This window comes from Theobroma cacao, chromosome 10 (assembly GCF_053813885.1).
Source record: "Theobroma cacao isolate CCN51 chromosome 10, ASM5381388v1, whole genome shotgun sequence".
Taxonomy (NCBI): Eukaryota; Viridiplantae; Streptophyta; class Magnoliopsida; order Malvales; family Malvaceae; genus Theobroma; species Theobroma cacao.
This window is the reverse complement of record NC_142648.1, coordinates 7139420-7147937: the sequence shown is the minus strand read 5'-3', so window position 1 is coordinate 7147937 and position 8518 is coordinate 7139420.

The following is an 8518-nucleotide window of genomic DNA, read 5'->3' as shown; positions in this document are numbered from 1 at the left end:
TTAAAAGACGACAATGTACCAAATGGTATAATTAAGTTAATTTAAACCTCGAACTAGATCAAATAGAGAATTTAAAATGAAATTAAGAATATTAAAGTCCCAGAATGGTTTAATATGATGATTTGGAGTTCGAGGATCAATTTGGAGTCAAACCGGAATTTTTACTGTCCAGAGGCAAAATGGTCATTTGCCACCCAAAGACACAATGAGAATTTTTAGAAAGAATTTTTTTGGCCTCATTTGACTTATTAGAGTATTATTTGAGTATTTGAGTATAATTTGAGGGTTTGGCAGTGAAAAAGTTTAATTCCAGTGATTTCTAGAGTGTATGGGCAAAATCGTAATTTTGCCACCCGCGGACAAAATTTGAGATTTTGAGAGAATTTAGATCAAATTTGACAAATTGGATAATGGTATGAGTATAAGGGGTGAAAAATATGTATATGGGCAATTTTTCAGTTTTTAGGGCAAAAATGTAATTTTTGACTTTTACGGGGGTAAAAGTGTAAATTTCAAAAATTACTCCACCAAGACTTTGGATAAGTATGAGAATTTTATCTAAGCTATGGATATGTGGGACAAGTGTATGGTGAAAATTTGGAAACAAATGGATGGCTAGAATTTAAGGAATTAATAAAACATTAAAAAATGAATAAAATAATATTATATTATTTTAGCCTTTAAAAAGGTAAAAATTCCAGAATTCTCATCTTCTTCAGCTGTCCAAACCAGGGGAGAAAAGGGGGAAAAAACAAATAAGAACCCTACCTGAAAATTTGGGGAAAATCAAGAGAAATCAAGAAATCAAGCATTGAAAAGGTAAATTTCATTGATTTTCCTTGTGATTTTCACTACCCATGCATTTTTTTCTCATTTCCATGAAAAATTAGAAAGTGGGTATGGACACTCATGCTGGCCAAACCTCCATGGATGAGTTTTGAGCTTGATTTTTGGTTGATTATAATTGAATTAAGTGATTTTAGTTAAGTTATATTGAAATATAGCAAAAATAAGCTAAAGATATAATTTTCTCCCATTGAAACCCATTATGCTGAATTTTCTAGGGGAATATTGGCTGCTGATCTTGATGTTTATCTGAGAAATTATGATGAATAATGATGAATTATGAGCCTAGAAAAATAATGGGAATTTTCGGAGCAAAAATACAAATTTTTACCCACTAGGGGTATTTTTGTAATTTGCTATCGAGACTGATAATTTGCACCACACTGAGGGACATTAAGTCAATTTAGACTACTAATGCTTGATATGGAATGCAAAAATGTCTAAATTTTTACCTAAATGCGGTGTTAGCCTATTTCGATCTTTTACCCGATAAATTGATATACGCGTCCGTTTAAACTGCAAATTAATTTTTTTCAGTTTCTATACCTCAATTGCACCCAAATTGACTTAATGTCCCTCAGGGTGCAATTGAGGTATAGAAACTGAAAAAAATTAATTTGCAGTTTAAACGGACGCGTATATTAATTTATCGGGTAAAAGATCGAAATAGGCTAACACCGCATTTAGGTAAAAATTTAGACATTTTTGCATTCCATATCAAGCATTAGTAGTCTAAATTAGTTTAATTTCAATTTAGTACCAATGTGGTGAATTTCTCGATTTTGTACTGTGTCAAGGTGGTGAGTCCTCCGATAAAGGCAAGAGAATTGCACCCGAGGACCAATAGTATGAGTATTTCGAAAATCCCCACTCTAGACACGGTGAGTAACCTTACCATCATTTTAATTATCTAAAGTATGTTTTTATTCGGTTTTGGTGAATTTTATGAAAATGAGTTCAAATGGTAAATTTTTATGTTTTGTAAACAAAATGAGTTTAAATGAAAATATTTTATAAATTGTCTTGAAACGAAATAACGATTTTGAAAATAGAGTAATTGGAGACCACTGATATGTTGTAAATTTAAAATTGAATTAATGGCTTATGTTATTGTATTGGCATGACTGGTTGGGCTGTGTTTTTTATGAATTATATGAATTGCTTTATTTTACCCTTGCAGGCTGGGTAGTAATATATTAGCCCTGTTATGCTGTCAAAATTTTATTGTATGGTGGGTTTGACCTGCTGCAGTGGGCTGGATTTTGTGGACTAGCCTATTAGAGGGGCACGGAATCCTGTTATATTTTTACCTCGGTTGGAGAGGCGAGTAGGGTAACTCCTGAGGTATAACTTTTAGAGTTCACTTCACACCAAACCACCTCGTGAAGGGGAACTCGGCCAACGCCAAGGAATGGCTATGTTTTCAAAATAAAAACATGACTTTCTAATAGCCTTGGCGGACTCAGTTGGGATAGCCCTCGGCCAAGGTATCCCAGATAACTGAGTATGATAATAATTTTTGGCATGAGCCAAGCTTTTTAAGAAATTCATAAGCCATACTGATTACTTGCTTTAAATAAATTGATTTCATTTGGTTGAAATAAGTTGAAAGATGATAAATTACAGTTTGATGAAATGTTTTAATTGTAAAACCCAACCCTATAAATACATGTCATGACATACATGCACTGAGTAGCATGTTATTATGCTAGGAAAGCACATAAGAAAAGACGAAACCCGATATCGTACCTAACGGTACACTTGAGTTGATTTAACCTCGAACTAGTTCAAATAGGAATTGTAGGATGAAATTTAATATTTTATAGTTCAAGAATGACTAAAAATGATTGTTCGGAGTTCGAGGGTTCATTTTGGGTAAAATTAGAAATTTTGATATTCAAGGGCAAAATCGTCATTTTGCCACCTAAGATAATAATTTGATCATGGAGTGAAATTTTTGATCAAGATTAACTATTTGGAGTATAATTTAATCATAGGAAGTGAAAAAGTTTAATTCTGGTGATTTTTGGAGTGTAGGGGCAAAATCGTAATTTTGCCACCCACGGACAAAACTTGAGATTTTGAGAGAATTTAGATCAAATTTGACAAATTGGAGAATGGTATGAGTATAAGGGATGAAAAATATGTCTATGGGCAATTTTTCAATTTTTGGGGCAAAAATGTAATTTTTGACTTTTACGGGGGCAAAAGTGTAAATTTCAAAAATTACTCCACCGAGACTTTGGATGAGTCTGAGAATTTTATCTAAGCTATGAATATATGAGACAAGTGTATGGTGAAAATTTGGAAACAAATGGATGAAATTTTAAAAATGGGCCAATGGGAAAGTGACACATGGCATTTTTTAATGAAATAATATTATTTTAATGAAAAGTCAGCCATTTAAACCCAAATTTTGAGTGCTGGCAGGCCATAAGGAAGAACAAGAGAGGAAATAGAGAGGAAAGGAAGAAAAAAAGAAAAACCAAAGAGAAACAAGAAAATTCAAAGGGAAATTCGCAGTTTTCGACCGTTTACGCGTCTAACGGTAAGATTTTTCGATTTTAGCTTGATTTCTACCTTTCCTATGCCTTTATTTCCATTTAGCATGCTTGAGGAGAGAGATCAAAAAGTGATATCAAGGGCTGGACGAAATTCTAGGAGAGAGAAATTAAAATTTTTAGGTTTTGATTTTTAGTTAAATTGATAGTTTTAGTTAGTTAAATGTGTTTAGAAATTAAATTGGGCAAGAAATCAGTAAATTTTCACAATACCCACTCTTGGCTGGATGCTCAATGCTGTACAATGATGATGAATTGATTTTATTCTAAGGAAAATGAAGAGAAAATGATGAAAAACGATTAAACGTGATAGAAAAACAAAGTAGAAAATTAACCGACTTAATGTCCCATTTTTGGCCGAATTTTCCAAGGAAGGGAGTGAGCTGATTTTGTTGTTTTTAGAAGGTTATTGGCTGATATTTAATGGTTAGAAATGTTGGAGAGAGAATGGGATGATTTAGAGCTAAAATGGAGCGCGTTAGCAATTTATCGGGCAAAGTGCCAAAAATAGGTTAATACCGCGTTTAAGCCGTTTTAGGCTATTGCATTTCATACCATGCATTAGTGTAGGATTTAAGTTAATTATATAGTGATTTAGCATCAATGTGATGAATTGTGCAAATTTTTGTAATGTGTCTAGGAGGAGAGCCTTCCAGAAAAGGCAAAGAAGTCGTACCCGACGAGTAGTGATCGGGGCACTTAGAAAGTTTTTAGTTTGTACAAACGGTGAGTAAACTTATTATTATTGTAAATTATCTAGAGTTTATTTTTAAATGCCCTTTATGTATTTTATGAAATGAAAACGAGATTAAAACGGGATTTTTGATGTTTTAGGAATAAATGTGATAAATAAAAATATATTGTATTGATTATGAAATTGAGTAATTGGAGGCTACAAATTGACTTGAAAAATATATATTTTCCTAGGAATGGCTTATGAGAAATGAGTATATGTGGCTATATTTTGTGAATGCATTGGGAAATTTATGTAAGTTGTTTTACTATGCAGGCTGGATAAATAAATAAAAGCCACGTTATACTGTCGAAATTTTATTAAAATTGGTGGGTTAGTCACTGCAGTGACGGGTTTCCGTGGACTGCCTATTAGAGGGGCACGGTAAACCCAGTTATATAGTTTCTCCGGTTGTAGAGGCGAGGAGGGTAACTCCTGGGGTAGTATTAGAGCTCACTTCACGTCGAACCCCCACATGAATGTGTAACTCGGCCAACGCCAAGGGACGGCTTGTTTTAAAAATAAAAATGTGTTTCATGTGTGAATATTTTAACACCCTTGGTGGACTCGGTTAGATGCCTCGGCCAAGGTATCCCCGATGATTAGTTTTGGCTTGAGCCTTGTTTTAATAAAAGACATAAGCCTTAACAACTATTTTGGTAAATTACAAATATTTTATGGTTTAAGAAATAAATTGAAAACATTACGAAATGGGTTGAAATTTGTTGTTTAAACTTGCCTCCATTTTACTCGCCTTTAGATATTTATGATAATGTCTGTTTACTCATTGGGATTGCAAAATCTCACCCAACTCCTTTCCACCCATTTCAGGTTCAGTATAGACTGTAGATAGCTGATCTCATCGAGGACTACTATTGGATCTGCATTTTCCAAACCGTAGGTTCACAGTCCTCTTTACTTTTGTTTATGCGAGGGCCCTCTGGTTATTGTAAATTAAATTAAATATTTTGGCTTACTGTATTTCAGTATGTATAAATTTATTTAGCTTTTACGCTATAAAAATTATTCACGTATAACTTTATAAATATTGTTTTATAAGAAAATAGAATATTTCCCTTAATATTTCTTTTATTTTCTTATTATATTCAAATAAACGTAATTTCGTTTTAAATGAAGATTTTAGACTTTTAAACTCATTTTGAATATGAATTATGTATTTTGTACTTGTATATTACGTTTTAGCCAGTTTTAAAATTTTTGAGAAAAAAATGACCAAAATACCCCTATGTGGCGAAAATTTTATTTTGATTGTTTTTGATCTAAAATAGTATATATTCTCTAAAAACTCGATATCTAACAATGATTGCTCACAGGAAAGGAAAGAAACTGATATGTAAGCCTTGCGGGGTTCCGGTTGGCATTCCGGATAATGAGTGTCAATCGGGACGTCGCGGCGATTGTCATGGGCCTGAGGGAGGTTCCGGGTCGTGACATTAATAGTCTCCTTTTACTCGACTTTAGATATTTTGAGTGATGTTTGTTTACTCACTGGGATTTTATAATCTCACCACCCTCATTTCCACCCATTTCAGGCTCAGAATAGATTGCAGATAACTGATATCGGCGAGGATTACAGTTGAACTTGCCACATCCAAAGACTGTAGGTTCATTTCTTTTGATACTTTTGGTCATTCGTGGGCCCACGTGTCACTGTAAATTAAATTCTATCCTTTGGTTATCTGTATTATGGTATGTAAGAATTTACTTTGCCTTTACGCTATAAAAATTATTTATACAGTGTTCTTAAAATATCTTTTTATGTGAAAATTGAATATTTTATTTAATATTTTTATTTTATTATAACAGTCATAATTCCATTTTAAACGAATGTTTTAGACATCTAAAATTATTTTTGATTATGAAATATGTGTTTTCCACTTACATACTATATTTTTAGATGATTTTGAGATTTTTGGGATAAATGACCAAAATACCCTGTGAGACGAAAATTATTATTTTATTTGTTTAAGTTGGAAACAGTTACCCACAGGGGAAATGAGAAGTTGATATTAAAGCCTTGCGGGATTTCGGTTGACATTCCGAGTAATGAATGTCGATCGAAACGTCACGGCGGTTGTCACGGGCTCGATGGGAGTTCCGGGCCGTGACACTTATGATGCATGAGTAAGATGGGAGTGACACGATAATGAGCTTACAAATTGAATTTTGGTTGTTGGTCATTGTGTTTTGTTATTTGGGAGTCTTAAATATTTTGGAGAATTTTTACCCAAATGAATTGAAAACTTCTTTATTGCCTTGTATATAGGCATATAATTAAAAGAAAAACTGAAAGATTCTTGAAATGACTATATTGAGATGATATACCAAATAATGAAAGTGCGAAGGAAGAATTACGACACTGGTATAGAAAATCAGTTTATATAGAATATCATTACGAGAATTTGTAATATCTGTTTTGATACAGTAAAATGACAAGAGTTAGGAACAACATAAGGCTAATTGTATGACACCCTAGAAACCTATGAAGATGAGTTAGGGATTGAATGGATGAGTACGTATTTATATATCTTTAAGAGTAAGTGTTTTAGGCATACATAAACATCTTTGAGAAGAGATTCTAATCATACACAGTAAGTATGACTCGTAAAATTTTTAAACTTGCTGAGAAGCCTAACGGCTAAATCACAAGTTAAGGGATCACATTCTGTGAGACATAAGTTTAAGATAGATATTCCCAAGGAAATACTCAAGAGTAGTTTTGCTCTGGATCTCGTTAAAGCAAGCACTAAGTTATGTGATTATAAAAAGGAAGCTGTAAGCTAAGAGTGATATTAGTATTAGTATTGAAAAATACTTGAGGAGAATCTAGTTTTAAGTTTTACAATTTCTAGTACAATTTATAAATTAGTTAAGGAAGAATGATGTTATGTTCATATGAAGGAGTGGAACAAAGGATGATAGAAGTTGACCTTGAAAATGAAGTCAGATAATGAAACTTTCCTAATATATTATGGAAATTGGAATTTGAAAATGCTTAAGGCATACATGATTCAAATGGGTTTGAGTCTTAAGTGACAAATCAATATCGTAATGCAAGAAAAATACAAGGTAATATAGAGGCATCAAAGATGATTAAGGACAAAAGGATGACTATTAGGAATTGTGGTATTGTATGAAATGATCAAGTTGAGATAAATCTTTGAGGCATCAATAGGATTATAAAGCATACACGCATAATAGATTATAATTCAATGGAGATGACATTGTGATGAATGATATATAGTATAAGGAAACTCAAACATATGGTTGGAAATGATATGAATGATATGAAGTTATATACAAGTATAATAAGAAGGTTGACATGCACTATAAGAATTATTATATTGAAACTAGGATTGGGATACGGATGAATAAAGGGGGAATGTAGTCCAAGGCATGTGAACACATGGATTCCTATATATAAAGAGAGATATTGACATTTGAAAATGCATTTATATATGTATATATGAAATTGATAATTTTACTAACTGAAGTGAAGAATGGTTCTCGGTAATTGGGAGATTTTGAAATAGTGTCCAGAGAGGTTAGTGAGCTAAAGTGTTAACGGACATGTAATGAACGATTAAAGTTATGAATGACTTTGAAGGTAAACTTTGAATTGTTTAAGTTCTTAATGGAACTCTATTAAAGGAAGGGTATGGACCAGTATAAGATGGATGAATCAAGGTTGAGAAATTTGGTACAGAGAGAATTAATAAAATGATGATTAGGTATACATAAGTAAGTATGATATGTGATCGAAATCAGTATAATTGAGGTGAAGTTATGGTTCAAATTTAATAATGGTGATAAAGGCATGCTTAGTGTCTCGATATAAGAGATCATGGTTGTGAAAAGTATTACTGATTCAGTTCCAAAGGATAATAATTGCCATAAATAAATCATTTAATTGAACTGAAGGTGAACGAGGTGAATAAGTTGAATGTCCCTATAGAAGGAACAAGGAGTAGGATCATAGAAGGAGATTGATAACGCAACATCGACGGAAATTCAAGGACGAATTCTATTTAAGTGAAGGAGATTGAAATACCCCATACTTTGATATGGTGATAAATAAAGTTGATCAAATGCAAATTGAGGTCAATTAAAATGTTTAGAAGTGATAAAAGACGAAAGGAGTAGTTTAGGATAAAATATTTCGCAAGTGAAAAAATAATAATAAAATAATAATAGTTTTATCGGGGGAGAATTTGTGAGATAAAAGGCAATTTGGAAGTCAAGTGAGGCATAATAAGGTATTTTGGGTACCAAGGAGACAAGATAAAATTTTTAGAATAAAATAATATTTTATTAATAAAAAAATATTAAAATATTAATATTTAGCCGAATGTCGAAG